Raw genomic sequence first — 21,382 nt, 5'->3', positions numbered from 1 at the left:
AACAGCCCACCCTCCTAGCTGCCACAGAGACGAAAGGCCCCCCCAGAGGACTCACCACCCTAGAACAGTCACCGCACAGCTGCCGTCCGCCTCCTGCCTGGAGATGCTTCTTCCACAGCCACCTGTGTCAGTCTGAGCCTCCGCAGCGTGTGCCTGTTGATTCGCGCCAGTTAAAAGCACACTAGAGGCCAAAACCTACAACATGGCCACCGAGGGGCCGTACCGTAAAACGGTGTAGACCACACAAAAAAAATGTCCGCCGAACGCCGAGGTGGCCAAATCAGCGCAAACCACAAGAAAATTGCCGCCATACCAGACGCCGGCAAAATGGCCGCCGACCGCATGGAGGGAGAACACACAGGTATGTAAAAAAACAATACCAACAATGGCAGCCCACTAGCACCCCAGGAAGCGGACCCAAAGCGCAGTACCCTGCCCCAGATGGAGTTCCCCCAGGTAGACCCCCGGCCCCTTGCAGCTAGCCTAGCTCTCAGAGCCCAGGGAGGAGGAAAAGAAGGGAGAAGAAAGGGTGAAACCCCCTACTCAACCTCCCCGGGAATGCCCAGCTACGTCCTCCTGTCAGAGCAGGGGACAACTACTTACCTGTCCTGCAAGGATTATGCTGGAAGCATCCCAGACAGACCATCTTCCGCGCAGTTACAGAGGCGACTGTCGACCCGGCATGCTGTGCCTCGGCCATATAGACCGGTCATATGCGTGCCCTGGAGCGTGTAGCTCACCGCCCACCCGTAGAGCAAGGGGGCATGAGGTGGACGACCCAGTGCGTAGCTAAGGTCGGCACACACTCGCTGGCCAAAACTGGGGAGACTACAAGGATCGGGGATCCAGCCTGTCACCCAGTCAGCAGTTGACAGTAGATCACAGGAACAAAAAACAGAGTTACTTACCGGTAACATCCTTTTCCAGAAATCTTTCAGGACAGCCACCTTAGAGAGATCCCGGCTCCCCCCCTCTCAGGAAAAACAGCCTTCAACCAAGATTTAATCCTCATCCTCCCACCGGCCCCTCAGTTCTTCAAGAGTACCTCCGGCCAACTGGGGAGACACAAGAAAACATCATACACAAACTTATCTTACCTGACGGTCTCATGCGATGAGTTCTCAGATATCCAATAACCTGGGTGGGTACCGGTGCTGTCCTGAAAGACTTCTGGAAAAGGATGTTACCGGTAAGTAACTCCGTTTTTTCCTAGCCGTCTTTCAGGACAGCCACCTTAGAGAGGATAAGCGAGCACCTTACCTTAGGGCGGGACTACTGCCTGCAGTACTTTCCGACCAAAGGCCTGGTCTTTGGCTGACAGCAGGTCCAATCTGTAGTGCTTCACAAACGTGGCATAGCTGGACCACGTTGCAGCCTTACAAATCTGCTCTGGAGAAGCTCCAGCCCACTCTGCCTGAGAAGTCGCCACTGCCCTGGTGGAATGTGCCCTGATACCATTTGGGGGCTACAACCCCCCTATCACATAAGCTTGAACAATAGCTGACCTTAACCATCTAGCTATAGTGTGTCTGGAGACTCTGGACCCCTTCCTAGCTCCAGAAAACAAAACAAAAAAGGAATCGGACTTTCTAAATTGTCTAGCACTTTCTAAATACTGAAGGACGCACCTCCTTACGTCCAAATTATGAAAAATACGTTCCTGTTCCCTCACAGGATTCGAACAGAAAGTAGGTAAAATTATTTCTTGGCCTCTATGAAACCTCGAGGCCACCTTTGGCAAAAAGGCCGAATCCGTTTTAAAAAAAAAAAAAAAAAAAAAAAAAAAAATGTACACAATCCGGAAATGCCTGAAAAAAGGGAGCCCTAATAGATAGGGCTTTGAGTTCACTCACTCGCCTAGCCGTAGTGATTACCACCAAAAATACAGTTTTGAAGGTGATCAATTTTGACGTGCAGGACTCTAACGGCTCAAAAGGTTCCCCTGTAAGGGCCTGTAAAACTACAGAAAGGTCCCACACCGGGAAGGAGGAGATGGCCCGCAAGAGGGCAGATGACTGTCCTCTGAAAGTTTACAGCTCAGAGTATGAGCTTTATAGATTTTTTTTTTTGGACATGCACCGATGTATGTGCCGTCCTCCTGTAAGGGCATGATCCCTATATTTTTTTTGTGCAGAAGTGGTGCCTGGACACCAGTTTGCACGGGCAGGGTTTGCCCGGGGCTGCTACAGTGTGACTGGTGTGTGAGTATGTGTGGGTGACATTCCTGCCAGCAAGGCGTGTCACCTTGGATCGTCAGGGAGAGGTTATCCCCACGACCGTGTAAATGTGGTATGAATGGACAGCAACATCATTGGGGCCTTGGCGTGGCGGTGCTGCTCCCAAGTCCCGTGCGGTGGACTTGGGCTAAACCAATGTGAGGTGGATGTGGTGTGTGTGAGCTAGGGACCACAGTGGTGTGCATGCGTGCATTGTTCGTGTGCCATGATGAATGTGTGTGTTTAACGTGCAAAGAAACGTTCCACGAGGCAACTCCTGACTGCTGTTTCTTCAGCAGATGGGGGTAGCCTCAGGCAGGGAGGGGGGGGGGGGGGGAACTGTCTGGTTCGGAGGTCAGGTCATCACATATGTCAATCTCCAGGCCCTTTCTCATGGCGTAGTTGTGCAGCACGCAACATGCACCGATGATCTGGCACACAAAGTTTGGGGAATACAACAGGGTCCCCCCGGACTTATCCAGGCATCGGAAACGGGACTTCAGGATGCCAAATGTGCGCTCCACCACTGCACGGGTGCGTATGTGTGCAGCATTGTATCTTCTCTGGCCTCTGGTTTGGGGATTCCGGTATGGAGTCAGAAGATGGGGCCCAAGTGCATATGCCGAGTCACCTGGAAGGGAAAATACAGGAGGATGTTAGTCGTGCATGTGCCCCTCGTGATGTCTGCATCATGGGGTCGGACAGTCATGCCTGACACCCATGTCACTCACCAACCAGCCAGCTGTCCCTGTACACGTTCTGTTTGAATTCTGTTGGGATGTTGCTTTGACGGTATATGTAGCTGTCGTGGCTGGCCCCGGGGTGTTTGGCACGGACGTGCCATATGAGGCATTGGGCATCAGACCCTCAGAATAAATAGCTGTAGAGGGCAAAAATGTAGCCCCGCCCACTGAACTGCTGGTAGTGTGGATGTCAGTAAGCCCAAGGCTGACATAGCCTTTCTTACCGATACCTGACCACTGCCCTGCAGAAGCAACATAGCTTTGTCTACCTTCAGGACCTTCTCTGGGGAAGAAAGACCCTTTGAATTGTTGAATCCAACACATAGCCTAGGAAGGCGACTTTTTGGGACGGAACCAAGCTGGACTTCTCTAGGTTTAAGAGCCATCCTAAATACTCCAGGATGTCTCTTGCTACCTGAAGGTCCCGAGACAACTGCTCCAGAGAAGGGGCGAACAAGAGAAGGTCGTCTAGGTACGCAACTACTGAGACTCCCCTGAGTCGCAGAAACTTGAGGACTTCCACAATCACTTTGGTGAAGATAGGGGGGGGGGTGATAGGCCAAACGGGACAGCTCTGAACTGCAAATGGGGTACTCCTCCTCCGGGTTTTTACCGCCAGTCTTAGGAACTTTTGATGGTCCTCTGCTATGGGGGATGTGTAGATAGGCATTCTTTAGATCGATCGATGCAATGAAGCAGCTAGGTGGAAGAAGCGCTTTCACCGAGTAGATCGAGTTCATTCGGAACCTCCTGTAGGTGATCGAGACATTCTGAGGCTTCAGATTGAGCCTGAATTTTCCCAAAGTCTTGCGGATCACAAAAATGTGGGTATAAAAGCCTCTTCCTGTCTCTGGAGTTGGGACCCGGACTACCACCTAATGTTCTTTCAATTCCTGAAGGGAGGAAAGAAGAGCCAAAGACTTTTCTACACACTTTGTAGGTCGGTGACCAAGAGTCTAAGTGGGGGAGGATCTGAAAACTCCAACCGATATCCTCTTCTGATGATCCCCAATACGAATTGATTGGAGGTGATCATCTCCCACTGTGGAAGGAAGGCCCCCAACCTTCCTCCCACCGCGGCTGTCACTGGGTCTTTTTGGGCTGTTCAAGAGGGCGAAAAATTGCCCCCTCCCCCCCCCCCGTCCTTTTCCCCTTCTGTCCCCAAACCTTCTTTTGGTGATCAGTTTTGGGGGCTTCAAACTTCCTTTGAGGTCGAAACTTCTTTTTAGACTGTTACCCATATTTCTTTTTAATGGGAAAAGCCTTTTTCTTGTCGGCCGTCCGATGCAAGACAACCTCCAAACCAGGTCCAAACAGTAAATATCCTGTGAGAGGAATTCCACAGAGTTTTACCTTGGACGCAGTGTCCCGCTGCCATGTTTTCAACCACAAGGCTCTCCTTGCTGAATTGGTCAGGGCAGCGGATCTTGTAAACATGCATACCGATTCCGCTAAGGCGTCCGCGAGATAGGCCACTCCTTTGAGCAGCATGGGAAAAGAAGAAGGATAGTTTTTTTCTCTGTACCCGCTTCAATATGTGCCTTGATTAGAGTAAGCCAGTACTCCATATTACGAGCCACTACTGTGGCCGCCATGGCTGGCTTAGGATTCCCCTGTGATGAGTCCCAAGACTTTTTTAGGAGTGAATCCATCCTCTTATTCATGGGGTCTGAAGCACCCCCATGTCTTCAATGGCCAGGTCCCTATGCTTGGAAACCTGAGAAAAGGCAGCGTCTAACTTAGGGGACTTGTTCCAAACTAGAACCTCCTCATCTGCAAAGGGAAACCTTTTCAATGCCTTTGAAAGGGGTTTCCTCTCAGGATCTTTCCATTCTCTCTTTATGGCCTCGATCAGGACATCATGGATCGGGAACACCCTCTTTTCAGTTCCCCTAATCCCTTGTACATCTGATCTTGTAATGACAAGGCCTTTGTTTCCTCCTGTATTCCTAGAGTGGTGTGAATTGCTCTTAAGAGCTCTGCCGCCTGCTCCCTTACTAGCCCCTCAATACACTCTCTACAGAGTGCCTTGGCCCAGGACTCCCCATGGTTGTTCTGCACAAAGGGCATTTCCTCCTAGACCCATGAGGCGATTTACTTGTGGCTTTCTGAAAAACAAATAAAGAGGGAGAAAACCTGTATTAACTAGGGCCCACCAGCGCTAAACACAGAGGACCACCAGGAGTGCCCCCCCCCCCCCCCAGTACCAACCACCACCAGGGTCCCAGATGCACCCTCCCTCCCCCCCCCCCCCGACCACCAGGGAGAGGAAACACCCGTGGAGCCAACGGGAACAGGTAAGGAAACACCACCCCAGGGTTACTCTTAGATTTGGAGTGGCTGGTGCCGTTATCCCCAGGAGCCGTTCGTGTGGCCTCTGCCATCTCCTGTTTGAGGAATGTGTGGTCCGAACGTGCCTCCGACAGCGGTCTCTACAGACCAAGAAAAAGAGGTCGCACAAGCCGAGCGCTCCGTCCGTTGTGACCGCGTCTGGAACTGGAAGACATGGAATTGCACGCCCAGACCGGCAACTGACGTCGCCCGTCATCCGGTCCGGCCCCCCAGCTCCAACGCCGGGCGCGAACTGCAGGGAGGACCTAGTATACTACTTGCAGCGCCACCCCTGTGTGCACAAAGAACGGACCTCCCAGGCTTCCTCTTCCCCAAGTGAAGCTGGAGTGCGCCAAAATGCAGCTGTACCCGGTCTACAGACTCCCTAGCCGACCGGACTGCATCCCAGAACCAGACAGAGATAGAGAGACCGTTGTCTCTCTCTCCCCCCCCCCCCCAGGTAACAAAAAAAAAAAAACAACCTCAGCCTCCCTGGCTTCTCAGCTCGGTTCCTCAGTGATGTCTCCATAACTGAGTGGCCGGTGGGTGGATGAGACTTAAATCTTGGTTGAAGGCGGTGTTTCCTGAAAGGGGAGGAGCAGGGATCTCTCCAAGGTGGCTGTCCTGAAAGACTGCTAGGGAAAAATAGAAAAACTCCAGGACCATGGGCCTGAAGGGAGCCATGTCCTACTCCTATGCTAGGCAGGAAAAAAATGGAGTTACACTTACTGGTAACGTCCTTTCCAGTAGTCTTTTAGGACAGCCACAATAGAGAGATAGGCTCCTCCTCTTCCTCTAGGAAACACTGCACAGCCTTTAAGATTTCTCCTCCCCTTGCTAGACCTCAGTTTTTTTTACGAGCACCTCCGGTCAGCTGGGGAGACACAAGAACATGTTAGTAATCCATAGTTAAACATACATATACTATGTTCCTGGAATAAAACAATCCTTCCAATTATTCGGGTGGGTAACCAGGGCTGTCCTGAAAGACTACTGGAAAGGACGTTACCGGTAAGTGCAACTCCATTTTTCCCTATACGTCTTTCAGGACAGCCACAATAGGGAGGATAATCGAGTACTTACCACTAGGGCAGGACTACGGCTTGCAAGACCTTTCGCCCAAAGGCTTGCTCGTAGGGGTGCAACGGATCAAAAAACTCACGGTTCGGATCGTTCCTCGGATCAGGAGTCACGGATCGGATCATTTTTCGGATCAGCAAAAAAAAAAAATTTGCAGCCTCCATGTGCCTCAAATTGCCGCCTCCCTGTGCCTCAAATTGCCGCCTCCCTGTGCCCCAAATTTCCGCCTCACTGTGCCCCAAATTGCCGCCTCACTGTGCCCCAAATTGCCGCCTCACTGTGCCCCAAATTGCCGCCTCACTGTGCCCCAAATTGCCGCCTCACTGTGCCCCAAATTGCCGCCTCGCCAGGGTGGAAGAAGTGAGAGGGCAGCCAGCAGGGCTGGATTTCCTTTCCCTGCCACCCCAAGGCCAGGTTTTGCAATGCACCCCCTCCCCACCAACCGAACCACCCCCCGGAGAATAGCAGTTGGATGGCAGGGGCGGCACGGTTAGTTCAAATATTTTTTTGTTTCTTCTTTTTTTTTTTTATTACATTATCACTTTTTTTTTTTTTTGTAGCTTGTCGTTTTTACTTTTTTAATTTTTGTATAATTTTCTTATTTTTAATATTTTTCTTCTTCTTTACTTTTTAATTACTTATTTTTTTATTAATTTTTTATTAATTGATTTCTTATTTTTTTTTACATTTAACTTTATTGCTATTACACAAGAGAAAACAATTCCCTGTGTCATAGCAATTGAAGGTGACAGGTTCTCTTTGTTAACCCTGTCAGCTCCAAAAACAGTCCTCACAGTTGAGATGGGAAGAGCATAGCTTACCCATCTCACTGTGTGCTATTTGCAGCAAGGACAGGAGACTCGTCAGCTGGGGGAGGAGGAACGAATGGACGGACAGCAGCTGGGGGGAGGGAGGAGGGGAACGGACTGCAGCTGGAGGGGGGGGGGGGGGGGAACGGACGGACGGGAGGGGGGGTTATCAGAGCCAGCAGGGAGAAGTGTGGGGGGAACGGATGGACGGCAGCAGAACATTCTCTGCTAGAAACCAACTGAACTCACCGCCCGTATGTTTAAACGTCTCCACTCCTGCTCGTACACAGCCCCACCTCCTCCTAAGCCCACGCTGTAATAGACAAAACACATCAGCGCATTGGACACGCATTCTGTCTATCACAGCGTGGTTAGGAGCAGGCGGGGCTGTGTGCAAACAGCGGAGACAATTTCAATGTGTTTTTTTACCACTTTGCTCTGCAGTCCCGCGGCACGCCACGGATCACGTGTGTGCCGATCCGAAGTCATTGATCCGTGCGGATCACGGATCAATGACGATCCGTTACACCCCTACTTGCTCGCCTGCCGACACAAAGTCTACTCTGTAATGCTGACGAAGGTGGTGTAGCTGAACCAAGTTGCAGCCCTGCATATTTGATCTGGCGTAGCTCCAGCACTTTCAGCCTGAGAAGCAGCCACCGCTCGAGTCGAGTGTGCCTTTATTCCTGTAGGGACCTCCTTACCCGTCAAGGAATATGCCTGCCCAATAATCAATCTAAGCCATCTAGCAATTGTGCGTCGAGACCCTTTCTGGCCCCAGAAAACCAAACAAATAAAGAGTCCGACTTCCTAAAACTCTGAGTCAGCTCCAAGTATTTCAGGATGCATCTCCTGACATCTAACGTACTGAACCTGAACTCCCTTTAACCTGAGGGATTGGGGCAAAAAGAAGGTAACACTACCTCTTGACTTCTATGAAATTTAGAAGTCACTTTAGGTAAAAAAGCTGGATCGGTTTTAAAAACAACCCGATCCGGAAAAATAACACAAAAAGGGAGTCTAATGGACAGGGCTTCCAACTCGCTGACCCTCCTGGCAGTGGTCACTGCAACCAAAAAGACTGTTTTTAACGTTAATTCTCTTAACAAACTTTTGTCTAAGGGTTCAAAAGGCAACCCTGTTAGCGCCTGTAATACTAACGAAAGATCCCACCTGGGGAAGGGGGGCCCCTGAGAAGGCTTCTGTCTGGACAAAGCCCTAAAGAACCTGATTACCCAAGGATTGGCGGCCAGAGGTCTTTCTAGATACACACTAAGGGCTGAGACCTGACTAAGGGCTGATAACCCCTTATCTGCTCCACACTGAAGGAATTCCAAAACGGATGTGGGGCTCTGTACTGAAAAAGAAAACTCTAGGCCCACGCATTAAAGCAAAGCCAAACCTTTCTATAGATAGAACGGGTCTCCTTTCTTCTGCTGTTAAGAAGGGTGGCAGTTCGTTTTTCTAAAAACCCTCTAGATCTCAGCAAGGTCTCTTCAGTAGCCACGCCGCTAGGTTCCACCTGTGTACAGAGGACTGGTCCCTGTGAGAGGAGATCCTCTCGAAGTGGAAGAAAAAAGGGAGGTTCTACGGTCAGCTGCTTGAGGACCGAGAACCAAGCCCTCTTGGGCCAGTGGGGCGCAACTAGAATTAGCGAAGTGTTCTCCAATTGAAACTTCCTTAGGACCAGAGGTAGAAGAACTGGCTGTGGGAACACGTAGCAAATCCCGAAGCGCCAGCTCTGGGACAAAGCATCTACCCCTCTTGCTCCCTCTCCCTTGCTCCGAGAGAAAAAACAAGGGGTTTTCGCGTTCTCTCTGGATGTGAAGAGGTCTATCTCTGGAGATCCCCACCTCTCGACCAAGAGATGGAAGACTTCCTGATTGAGGGCCCATTCGCTCTCTCTCAGCTGACTTCGGCTGAGGAAATCTGCTGTCCCGTTTTCTATTCCCCTTAGAAAAATTGCTGATAAGGACAGGGTGTTTGTCTCGGCCCAGCGAAAAATCTCTGTTGTTATGGCCGACAGAGCTACGCACCTGGTGCCACCCTGCTTGTTCAAATAGGCCACGGCCGAGGCATTGTCTGACCTCACCTGGACGTGGTATCCCTGAAGCTTTTCCTGAAAGAATATGAGGGCTAGACCGACCGCCCTCAGTTCCTTCCAGTTGGAGGATTTCTTCAACTCTGCACCCTTCCAGACACCTTGCGCCGGAAGTGACCCCAAGTGAGCTGCGATAGTAAGTACGTGCAGGTACGCGTCTCTGATGTCCAGGGAGACCATAAAGCAATTCTGAGGAAGGAGGGTCCTTACCGTAAAAATTTACTCCATGCGGAATCTCTTGTACGTAACTGACCTGTTCAGTGGCTTTAAGTTCAGGATTAACCTGTACTTCCCCGAAGGTTTCCTTACCACGAATATATGTGAGTAAAACCCTTTCCCTTCCTCCACTTTTGGGACTCTGAGAACAACGCTTTGATCCTCCAGTTCTTTTAACGCTCCCACTAGTGCTTCTGACTTCTCTTTGTCTCTGGGAAGTTGAGTGACCAGGTATCTCTGGGGGGGGGGGGGGGGGGGAGAAAACTCCAGGGAGTACCCCCTCCTTACGATCGCCAAGACATACCTGTTGGTGGAAATAGACTCCCACTGTGGGAGGAAGGCCCCCCAACCTTCCCCCCACCCTGATCTGGGAGTCATTGTTTCTTAGGGGGTTGGTCAGGAGGGAGAAAAATCGCTCCCCTGCCCCTTCCCCTGGGTGTCCAGACCTTTTTCTGAATTTCTGGTTTTGGAGACGAAACCCCCTCCCTTTTACTGGGGTTTTACATTTGAGGGGGAAAAGATTTCTTTTTGTCAGCCGTATGGTCTAGGACTGACTCCAGACCTGTGCCAAACAGGAGATCCCCTGTAAGCGGAATCCCACACAGCTTGGACTTGGAGGCAATGTCCCCCGGCCAAGTCTTGAGCCAGAGAGCTCTTCTGGCAGAGTTAGCCAGAGCTGCTGACATGCGGACTGATTCCGCCGAAGCATCCGCAATATAGGCCACCCCTCTCAATATTGTAGGGAAGGAAGACAATATAGTGTCCTTATCCGTCCCAGCCTCAATATGTTCTTGAATTTTGGAGAGTCAATGCTCCAAATTACGGGCCACTACCATAACTGCCAACTCTGGCTTTAGGTTCCCAATTACGGATTCCCATGTTTTCTTCAAAAGAGAGTCCATTCTCTTGTCCATGGCATCTGTCAGATTCCCCATATCTTCGAAAGCCAAGTCGGTTTTCCTGGAAACCTGGGAAAAGGCTGCATCTAATTTAGGCATTTTATTCCAAATGGATGTGGGGTCTTCTAAAAGGGAAACCTCCTTTTAAGGGACTGAGGGAAAAAAAGGGCTTCCTTTCAGGGTCCTGCCACTCCTTAACAGTATCGATCAGAAGTTCATGAACAGGGAAGACCCTTCCCTTCTGTTCCCCCAGACCCCTGTACATCTGGTCGTGGAGGCTAAGAGGTCTACTGTCTGTCTGAATGCCTAGGGTCGTATAAATGGCCCCTAGTAAGTCCTCAACCTCGTCAAGAGACAGTTTATACCTAGAAGACTTCCTGGACACCCCGTCCTGGTCTTCTTCTTCATCGGACTCTGCCTGAGAGTCGGAGCCAACATTTTCTAACAGAGAGTGTTGCACGTGAGAAGGGCCTGCAAGATCAACTGCTACTGCTGAGGGATAAGGTGAAGCAGGAGCAAGACCCTGATCATCAGGGTGGGTTGTAACCTGTGTGGGGACCGTAGGAGGCTGCATTTTTTCAAACAGAGATTTGAAGGAAGAAAACGTAGAGGCCAGCTCTTTAACAGAGGCTGCTAAACTAACTTCCTGTTCTGCATCCCTTTCCTTGACCAGAGAAAGTATGCAGTCCCTACACAGCACTTTGGGCCAAGACTCAGGAAGAGAGTCCCTACAGGAGGCACATTTCTTTCTTGAACTATGTGTCTTTCCTGTTTTCTCTAGGCTTTTCTGAAAAGACAATAGAAAAAAAAGGGTCCCCACACATTAAACACAATGAAAAAAATTCACATACAAATATATTTAAAAGGAAAAAACAGAGGTTACAACCCTGGGGAAGCACTAGACAGACACTCCTGCTAGGTTCCGAATGTCCTCTCCCTCTCCCCCCCCCCCTATAACCACCAAGGGGAATCAGAGGGTAAAAGACAAAGCCTAAGGTTTGGGGATCCCTCCCCAGGAAACCCTTACCTTAGGCTGGCTGGAGGAAGCGTCCTTGGCCGGGCCTTGTTCCGGAGAAGTCGCCGACATTCTGCGGTGGTTGCGCTGTGTTTAACTCGCCCCAGCGAGCATCAGACTCCTCCAGCAAGACGCGTGGGTCCCTATCAGCGTCGCGACCCGGAACCGGAAGTCGCGGGTCAAAGGGGAGCTTTTCCGAGGCGCTGCCGGAAATTACGTCACCCGCCACTTGGCCCACGAATTTTGAGAGAAAAAACATGCGGCCTGAAAAACAGGGCGCCCGGAGCTGCATCCCCCACGCCGCGGTCCCCCCCACAAGCCGGCTGCCGCGCTCGACACGGATTGGGGTGGCGTTTAGCGGTGAGTACCTGCCGCACTGAACTCTTTTAGGAGGCCCCTGCTCCCTTAGTAAACTCTGTGGAGCCACAGTCCCCTGACTGCACAGTCCTGGTTCCTCTGCAGTGTCTCCCCACCGGAGGAAACACTAAGAATTGAGGTCTAGCAAGGGGAGGAGAGATCTTAAAGGCTGTGCAGTGTTTCCTAGAGGAAGAGGAGGAGCCTCTCTCTCTATTGTGGATGTCCTGAAAGACGTATAGGGAAAAAACTGAGCTGCGAGATGCAGGGAGAGAGGTTGTACCCAGAGGGGGCGGTACTGTATAATGTTTGATGTGTTTAACACTTTCTAACAAGTTTTCTGCCTAGTCACTCCTAAAGGCCAATAACCACTTGTCAAGATTGCTGCAGTGTCCGTCCATGAATGGAAGAGAAATAATTTTTACGGTTAGTGGTCCCCACAACTTGAGAAATTTTATCAAGGGGGGTCACAGCACTAGAAAAGTTAAGAACCACTGCTTTAGAACAATGTATCTGTTTCAAGGGTTATCGACTCATTGGAGGGGTTAAGACGAGAGAAGTTTCCTTCCAGGGATGCCATATATATCATGATTATTCCCACTTTGACTGATACAGAGTACATCTACTCCTGCATTAATTGTGAATTAGCACCCCCTAACATTTTTCACAAAATTAACCCCTTTAATGCTGTCTGATCACTACTTGCATGTAAAAGCATCTGGCTGCAGATAGGAACCACTGGAGCTTTACTCTAGACAGGAAACATTAGACCTTCACGTCCTCAAGTTGTGTGAGTGGAGGTCATGCTTCCTGTCGAGAGTGGAGCTCCAGTCTGTAGCCAGATATCCTTAAAGACATCTCTCTTTATTTGAAATATATGCCATTTTGAAATGTTTTTGTGAGGACATGATGTTCTCGGCTTTGCACAGGCACAATGCCAGGTGCTCTTTTGTCTATTGTAGGTCACAACTATTCTTCCAATATGGCATAAACGGTCTTTAAGGCTCAGTAAAGAAGAGATATATCCGATCTGATGGTGAGCCACCAAAATCCACAATCACACAAATTAGAAAATGCGCCACCTGAGCTGCTTTTTGCCTCTTTAGACATGCAACAGCTTTTGCCTCGCCAAAGAATTTGAGGAGCACCATTTCCCTCAGGATGTCTTTATGAAGGAATACCTCTGCAACAGTTCCTGTACAGTAATCTGAGTGGAGGTGCTCACATAAACTGTAGCTCAGTCCACTACGCTGTGCCAACAACTGAAGACAGTCTTTCCATGTAAGTGCCCGGCACGCACGCACGCATGCATACTAGCACTTTAAGACACACACCTGTCACCAATACTGACGTCAGGCGGGCTATTTAAACAGGGCTCCTACAGAGGTTCATTGCCGTTTGGTCTGCAGCTTGTGTATTGTATCCCGTTTCCTATGTGACCTCCGATTCAGCTGGTCGTTACCTGTGATTGCCTACTGCCTGTTCTGATCTCGGCTTCCCTTAGGCCCCTTTCACACTGGGGCGGGAGGTGCGGTATTTTTAGCGGCGATTTACCGTCGGAATTGCAGCGGTATTTGGCCATTAGCGGTGTGATGTTAAAAACCACCGCAAAGCGCCTCTGTGGTATAGCCGTGGTGTCCCATTGATTTCAATGGGCAGGAGCGGTAAACACACTGCACCTTCACCGCTCCAAAGATGCGGCTAGCAGGACTTTTGGAGCGGTCCTGCTAGCGCATCTCTCCAGTGTGAAAGCCCTCGGACTTTCACACTGGAAAAACAGCAGCCGCTGTTTCAGGTCGGTTTGCAGGTGCTATTTATACCGCTCCAGTGTGAAAGGGGTCTTAGACTCTGATCCTGCCTGCTGATCTTCCGGTACTACTCGGCCTGTCTGATGCTGCATTTCTCTCATCCAGCATGTTACAGCTCCCAGCCCTGCATCTGGTACTGCTCTGTCGCTCATCCCAACCTGCCACCAGTCAAGCATTGTGTCAGCTCATCTACTATCTGCCTGCTGATCACCGCTACTACACAGACTATTGAACTGTTTACAGGCACTCATACCCCACTGTGCTCCTGTGGCTGCTGTATCACTACCAGTAGACCGCGAGCCGGAGTTGTAAGAGAGGCCATCCTCTGCACATCGGGCTCACATGCCAGGTAAGCAACAACTGATATTGCAGACATTCCTCCAACTCACATTGGACTACATAAGTCTTCCCACAGTTCTTCCTCTGCACATGTACTGGCATAGAAAAATCAATGCTTAACCACTTGAGCCCCGGGTCATTGTAAAATGACAGCTTCACGGTGGCTCTGAAAATCCAACAGGACGTCATATGACGTCCTGGATTCCTCCGGCCACTGGGGATGGCGATGCGCGTGCCTGGCGGTCGCGATGTCCGCCAGGTACCCGCGATCGGTAATGACAGAGCAGGGACGTGGAGCTCTGTGTGTAAACACAGAGCTCCACGTCCTGTCGGGGGAGAGAGGAGACCGATCTGTGTCCCTTGTACATAGGGACACAGCATCGGTCACCTCCCCCAGTCACCCCCTCCCCCCACAGTTAGAACACAATACAGGTACACATTTAACCCCTTCCTCACCCCCTAGTGTTAACCCCTTCAATGCCAGTCACATTTATACAGTAATTAGTGCATATTTATAGCACTGATCGCTGTATAAATGTGAATGGCGCCAAAAATGTGTCAAAAGTGTCCGCCATAATGTCGCAGTCCCAAAAAAAAAAAAATCGCAGATCGCCGCCATTACTAGTAAAAAAAAAATATATATATATAATAATAATTCTGTCCCATATTTTGTAAGCGCTTATTGCAATTTTTTTTTTTTTTTACCAAAAATATGTAGAAGAATACGTATCGACCTAGACTGAGAAAAAACATGAACTTCCATCATCACCAAAAATGTAAATTGGTAAAATGTTAAACAATCGCTTTTACAAACAAATCCAGTCTACAAAGTTATCTTAACCACTTAAGACCCGGACCAATATGCAGGTAAAGGATCAGACCCCTTTTTGCGATTCGGCACTGCGTCGTTTTAACTGACAATTGCGCGGTCGTGCGACGTAGCTCCCAAACAAAATTGGCGTCCTTTTTTCCCCACAAATAGAGCTTTCTTTTAGTGGCATCTGATCACCTCAGCGGTTTTTATTTTTTGCGCTATAAACAAAAATAGAGCGAAAATTTTGAAAAAAAGAATCTATATTTTTTACTATAATGAATATCCCCCAAAAATATATAAAAAAGTTTTCCTCAGTTTAGGCCGATACGTATTCTTCTACCTATTTTTGGTAAAAAAAAAAAAAAAATCGCAATAAGCGTTTATCGATTGGTTTGCGCTAAATTTATAGCGTTTACTAAATAGGGGATAGTTTTATTGCATTTTTTTTTTTTTTTTTTTTTTTTTACTACTAATGGCGGCGATCAACAATTTTTTTCGTGACTGCTACATTATGGCGAACACATCGGACAATTTTGACACATTTTTGGGACCATTTTCACAGCAAAAAGTGCTATAAAAATGCATTGTTTACTGTGAAAATGACAATTGCAGTTTGGGAGTTAACCACTATGGGGCTCTGAAGGGGTTAAGTGTGACCTCATATGTGTTTCTAACTGTAGGGGGGCGGGGCTGGCCGTGCGACATCATTGATCGCCTTTCCCTATATCAGGGAACAGACGATCAATGACAGCGCCACTGTGAAAAACGGGGGAACACCTCTCCCCGTTGAAGAACGGGGACCGATCGCGGGACTCCGGCGGCGATCGGGTCCCGCGGCCACAAAGCTTCGGACCGGGTCGCGGGCGTGGGCATTTAACAATAACGTACAGGTACGCGATTGTGCCCAGCCGTGCCATTCTGCGTTAGGCGGTCCTTAAGTGGTTAAGAACAGCACTTTAACAGAAAGTATAAAACCTCCCAAAAATATCTTGTATTTCTGCAAACCTCAGGCTCAATAAATTAGACCGGAATGGCTCAGTATCTACTGCAATTACTGGAGCTCCACTCTACACAGAAATCATACTTCCTGCAGTATCGTCTATTTGTTGCTTGTTACATTAACCACTTCCCATCCGCCTGACGAGTTTTTACGGTCACAATGTGGCTCTAAAATCCTGGGCGGTCGTCTATATATGGCCTCCAGCCACTAGGGGGCGCGGGCACGCTGCGTCACTCAGGTGCCGATTCGCGTTCCTGGCGGCCGCGATGTCCGCCAGTGACCCGCGATCGGCAGTCACAGAGACAGGGACGTAGATCTCTGTGTGTAAACACAGAGATCCATGTCCTGTCAGGGAGAGGAGACTGATGGTGTGTCCCTTGTATATAGGGATAACCATCGGTCACCTCCCCCAGTCAGTCACCTCCCCCCACAGCAACAATCACCTAGCAGGGCACACATTAACCCGTTCCTCGCCCCCTAGTGTTAACCCCTTCTCTGCCAGTCACATTTATACAGTAATCGGTGCATTTTTATAGCACCGTTCGCAGTATAAATGTGAATGGTCCCAAAAATGTGTCAAAAGTGTCCGCCGTAATATCGCAGCCAAAAATCCCAGATCGCCACCATTACTAGTAAAAAAAAAAAAAGTTATAATTATATCCCCTATTTTGTAGGCGCTATAACATTTGCGCAAACCAATCATTATACGCTTATTGCGATTTTTATTTTTACCAAAAATATGTAGAAGAATACGTATCGGCCTAAACTGGGACAAAAACAATTTTATTTATTTTTTTATTGGATATTATAGCAAAAAGTAAAAAAACTTAGTTTTTTTTTCAAAATTGTCGCTCTATTTTTGTTTATAATCGCAAAAAATAAAAACCGCAGCGGTGATCAAACCACCAAAAGAAAGCTCTATTTATGGGAAAAAATAATGGCGGTCAATTTTGTTTGGGAGCCACATCGCACGACCGCGCAATTGTCATACAAAGCAAGACAGTGCTGAAAGCTGAAATTTTGCCTGGGCAGGAAGGGGGTATATGTGCCCAGTAAGCAAGTGGTTAAAGTTAATTTAAAAATAAAAAAAAGATGAAGTTGTGGAGGTCACATGTTTCCTGCAACAGTGGAGCTCCAGCTGCAGAGATTTACAATAAAGTTCAGAAAATATAGAGTGGAGGTCACATGCTTCGTTTCATCGGTGGAGCTCCACTTTGACACCCCGACTGACAACCCTATACAAATGACACACCAGATTGATAATCACCTACACCAAACCACTGAAAACAGAATGACTCTGACCAACACCACCGCCAACTTACACCCCAGACTGACACTGAAACCCCAAATGACAGACCTCAACCCCCGCCTAAAACAGACTGTCAGACCCCCACCTACTGCCCCAATGACTGACACACCTTCAGATGACCCAGAATTACACTTACCCCACTGATATCTCAGCATAACACCACGCACCCTCACCTACCTCAGACCGAGACCCCCAACTACTAATATCAGACTGAGCCTACCCCAAAGATACCTCCCCCACACCTAGCACAGACTAACAGACCCCCCCACCACCCCAAGACTGTCAACCCCAATGCTAACTACTGATATAATTTGCTAACACTGCATCGTATAATACAGGCAGTGGTATTCTGTATACCCGCTTTTAAAAATGCAGGCCGTGAAATTCCTCATCCACTCTATCAATCCTCTGATAAGACCCCTTTCACACTGAAGGCAGTTTTCAGACATTTTAGTGAGAGGGGTGATTGGAGGCAGGGGGAGATTGTGGCACCACAGAGGGGGGTGAAGGCAGGGGGTGTTGGTGGCAGAGGGGGATGTGACTAAATAATTTGCCCTTATTATATCGAAAATAACAAAAATATGATTTTTTTTTACCTTAAATCACATTGCTATGTGCCTAGCGTACTGGTTTGTAGCCTAAATACTGAAATTTGCACCTAAAAATGTAATTTAGTAACTTTTGTAAAATGCCAGTAAAAAGGTGGCTGCATCAGAAAATTTTGGGTGTCGTGCCAGTAAATTTCAATCTGGTAGGTTGGCAACACTGATCCCTGCCCCCCACAGACAGACCACAACTCCACTCACAGGGACATCCTCCAGGCTGAAGTACTTCCCCTGTCCACCCCCCCCCCCCCCACTGACAGACCCACCAAACTATGGCTCCCCCAATACCCACTTACAGACCCCCAAACCACCCTAACAACCCCTGCACCCCACTGACAGACCCCCCCAACTACTGCCCCGCCACTCCACACTGACAGACCCCCCACCACTAACAACCCCTGCACCCCCCCTTCTCAACTACAGCTCCTCCAATCAACACTGACAGACCCCCACCCACCACGAGACCCCCGTCTCCAACTACCACCCACTCTATCCACTAACAGCCCACTTTTCCACCACTAACGACCCCCTAATCTTTAAGCTACAGCCGCTGTGAAAAACCACTAACCATTCGGCATTCATGTGCGATACAGCCAGTGTGCTCCGCCGACCACTCGGCATGTAAAGGGGTTAAATTAAATAAGATACCTTTTCAAACCAGCAGCTCTGTGCTCGGCTTGTTTTTTTGGGTTCAAACTGGCGCGTGCGCAATTGCTGCAAGGCAATTCGTCTTTCACAGGATACCGATCTTCATGCTACCGGAAATGATTAGCGGCCATTTTTATTGCTGGCAACGCTGAACGGGTTCGGGCACTATTATTGTGGTCTGGTGGACTGCAGGGCGGTAGAATGTTTACCATTCGGAGTACTTTGTATGTTTGAGAATTTATATTAGATGCAGTTTTTCCCGAAATCAATTCTAACGGAAAATGAGTATAGTTACAGAAGCCTACAATTCTAGACGAGTACTGTGAGGATACACAAGTGGTTGCGTGGGCATGTTTTTCTGAGAATACATATGTGGGAAAGAATTATGTGTATGTAGGGTGACCACGTGTCCCGGTTTGCCCGGGATCGTCCCGTAATATACATTTTTGTCCCGTGTCCCGGGAGCCTTCAAACCGGGACAATAGAGAGTCCCGGAATCAACTGCCTGCCACACTCACTGCCGCTGCTGTCGCTGTAATTAAATGATTCTAAATCACTGGTTGCTAGGGAAGCCCCGCTTGGCTTGTAGCAACCAGTGACGTCACCGTGTCCCGCTCTCTCTGCGGCTCCGACTCCACCCCCACCTCCTCCTCCTCCAACGGCCAGCCGCGGTTCTTGCTGCAGAGAGAGCAGCAGCATCGTTACAGGGCAGGCAGAGACAGTGAGTCACTCACCGTCACCGACCAGTACCGCGGCACAGACCAAGACCTCCTCCTCCTCCCCTCCAGGCCTCGGTTGCTCAGCTGGACTCGATCCGCCGCCCGTCCTGAGTCCCGACCTCCCGCGAGTCCCGACTTCCGCTGCGCCGCGCCGGCCATCCTTGGAGCAGGGGCAGAAAAGGTAGGTGCAGGGGAGGGGGGGGGGGGTTGACCATGCAATGGGGGGAGATATTATACAGTCCAGATTACAATTTGCAGGGGCAGCAGAGGTGACAGTGAGAGAGGGGGGGGGTTGCATGGTGCACCCCCCTTTCTCTGTCACCTTTGCTGCCCCTGCAAATTGTAATCTAGACTGTATAATCTCTCTCTACCCAGTCCTCTGTCACCCAGTCACTCTGTCACCCAGTCCCTCTGTCACCCAGTCACTCTGTCCCTCTGTCACCCAGTCACTCTGTCCCTCTGTCACCCAGTCCCTCCGTCACCCAGCTCTCCGTCACCCAGTCCCTCTGTCACCCAGTCCCTCTGTCACCCAGTCACTCTGTCCCTCTGTCACCCAGTCCCTCCGTCACCCAGCTCTCCGTCACCCAGTCCCTCTGTCACCCAGTCACTCTGTCCCTCTGTCACCCAGTCCCTCTGTCACCCAGTCCCTCTGTCACCCAGTCACTCTGTCACCCAGTCCCTCTGTCACCCAGTCACTCTGTCCCTCTGTCACTCTGTCCCTCTGTCACCCAGTCCCTCTGTCACCCAGTCCCTCTGTCACCCAGTCCCTCTGTCACCCAGTCACTCTGTCACCCAGTCACTCTGTCACCCAGTCACTCTGTCCCTCTGTCACCCAGTCCCTCTGTCACCCAGTCACTCTGTCCCTCCGTCACCCAGCTCTCCGTCACCCAGCTCTCCGTCACCCAGTCCCTCTGTCACCCAGTCACTCTGTCCCTCTGTCACCCAGTCCCTCTGTCACCCAGTCCCTCTGTCACCCAGTCACTCTGTCACCCAGTCACTCTGTCATCCAGTCCCTCTGTCACCCAGTCCCTTTGTCACCCAGTCACTCTGTCACCCAGTCACTCTGTCACCCAGTCACTCTGTCACCCAGTCCCTCTGTCACCCAGTCACTCTGTCACCCAGTCACTCTGTCACCCAGTCCCTCTGTCACCCAGTCACTCTGTCACCCAGTTACTCTGTCACCCAGTCCCTCTGTCACCCAGTCACTCTGTCACTCTGTCACCCAGTCCCTCTGTCACCCAGCCCTCTGCCACCCAGCCCTCTGTCACCCAGTCCCCTGTCACCCAGCCCCCTGTCACCCAGCCCTCCGTCACCCTGTCACCCACTCCTCTGTCACCCAGTCCCCTGTCACCCAGTCCCCTGTCACCCAGCCCCCTGTCACCCAGTCCCCTGTCACCCAGCCCTCTGTCCCCTGTCACCCAGCCCTCTGTCCCCTGTCACCCAGCCCTCTGTCCCCTGTCACCCAGTCCTCTGTCACCCTGTCCTCTGTCACTCTGTCACCCAGCCCTCTGTCACCCAGCCCTCTGTCACCCAGTCCCCTGTCACCCAGCCCTCTGTCACGGGCCCGCTGATTTCATGATACGCCCCTGCCCCCAAAACTGGCAAAAAAATTAGTAAAAAAACGTATTTTTTTTTGGGGGGGGGGGGGTGTCCCTGAATGGCAGTTTGGAAATGTGGTCACCCTATGTGTATGTAGCCAGAGAAAAGCAGTTTTATGTGGATATCTACTTACCATCAAACTCCCTAGAACTTGAAATAGGGCTGCCACCTTTGCTTCAAGCTTCAAGCCAAATCCTAACACTTAAAGCGGTGGTTCACCCACACTAACAACATTTTACCATTAAATTAGGCATAGTAGCGCGAGCTACAGTATGCCTGTATTGATTTTTTTATCCCCGTACTCACTGTGCAATCCTCTATAGAAGATTCCGACTCCCCGCGGGGAATGGGCGTTCCTAACAAGAGGGAGGATGATTGACGGCCGGCTATGGCACATCACGCTCCCCGAAGATAGCCGGAACAGGTCTCGGCTCTTCACGGCGCCTGCGCACAGACTATGCGCAGGCGCCGTGAAGTGCCGAGTCCTATTTCGGCTATTTCCGGAGAAGCGTGACGTGCCATAGCCGGCCGTCAATCATCCTCCCTCTTGATAGGAACGCCCATTCCCCGCGGGGAGTCGGAATCTTCTATAGAGGATTGCACAGTGAGTACGGGGATAAAAAAATCAATACAGGCATACTGTAGCTCGCGCTACTATGCCTAATTTAATGCTATAAAAAAAAAATGTTTCATTAGGGTGAACCACCGCTTTAACCACTTAAGACCCGGACCTTTAGGCAGCTAAAGGACCCGGCCAGTTTTTGCGATTCAGCACTG

The sequence above is a fragment of the Rana temporaria genome, chromosome 5 (assembly GCF_905171775.1).
Source record: "Rana temporaria chromosome 5, aRanTem1.1, whole genome shotgun sequence".
Classification (NCBI taxonomy): Eukaryota; Metazoa; Chordata; class Amphibia; order Anura; family Ranidae; genus Rana; species Rana temporaria.
The sequence above is the reverse complement of the archived record's forward strand: the minus strand, read 5'-3'. Positions refer to the sequence as shown.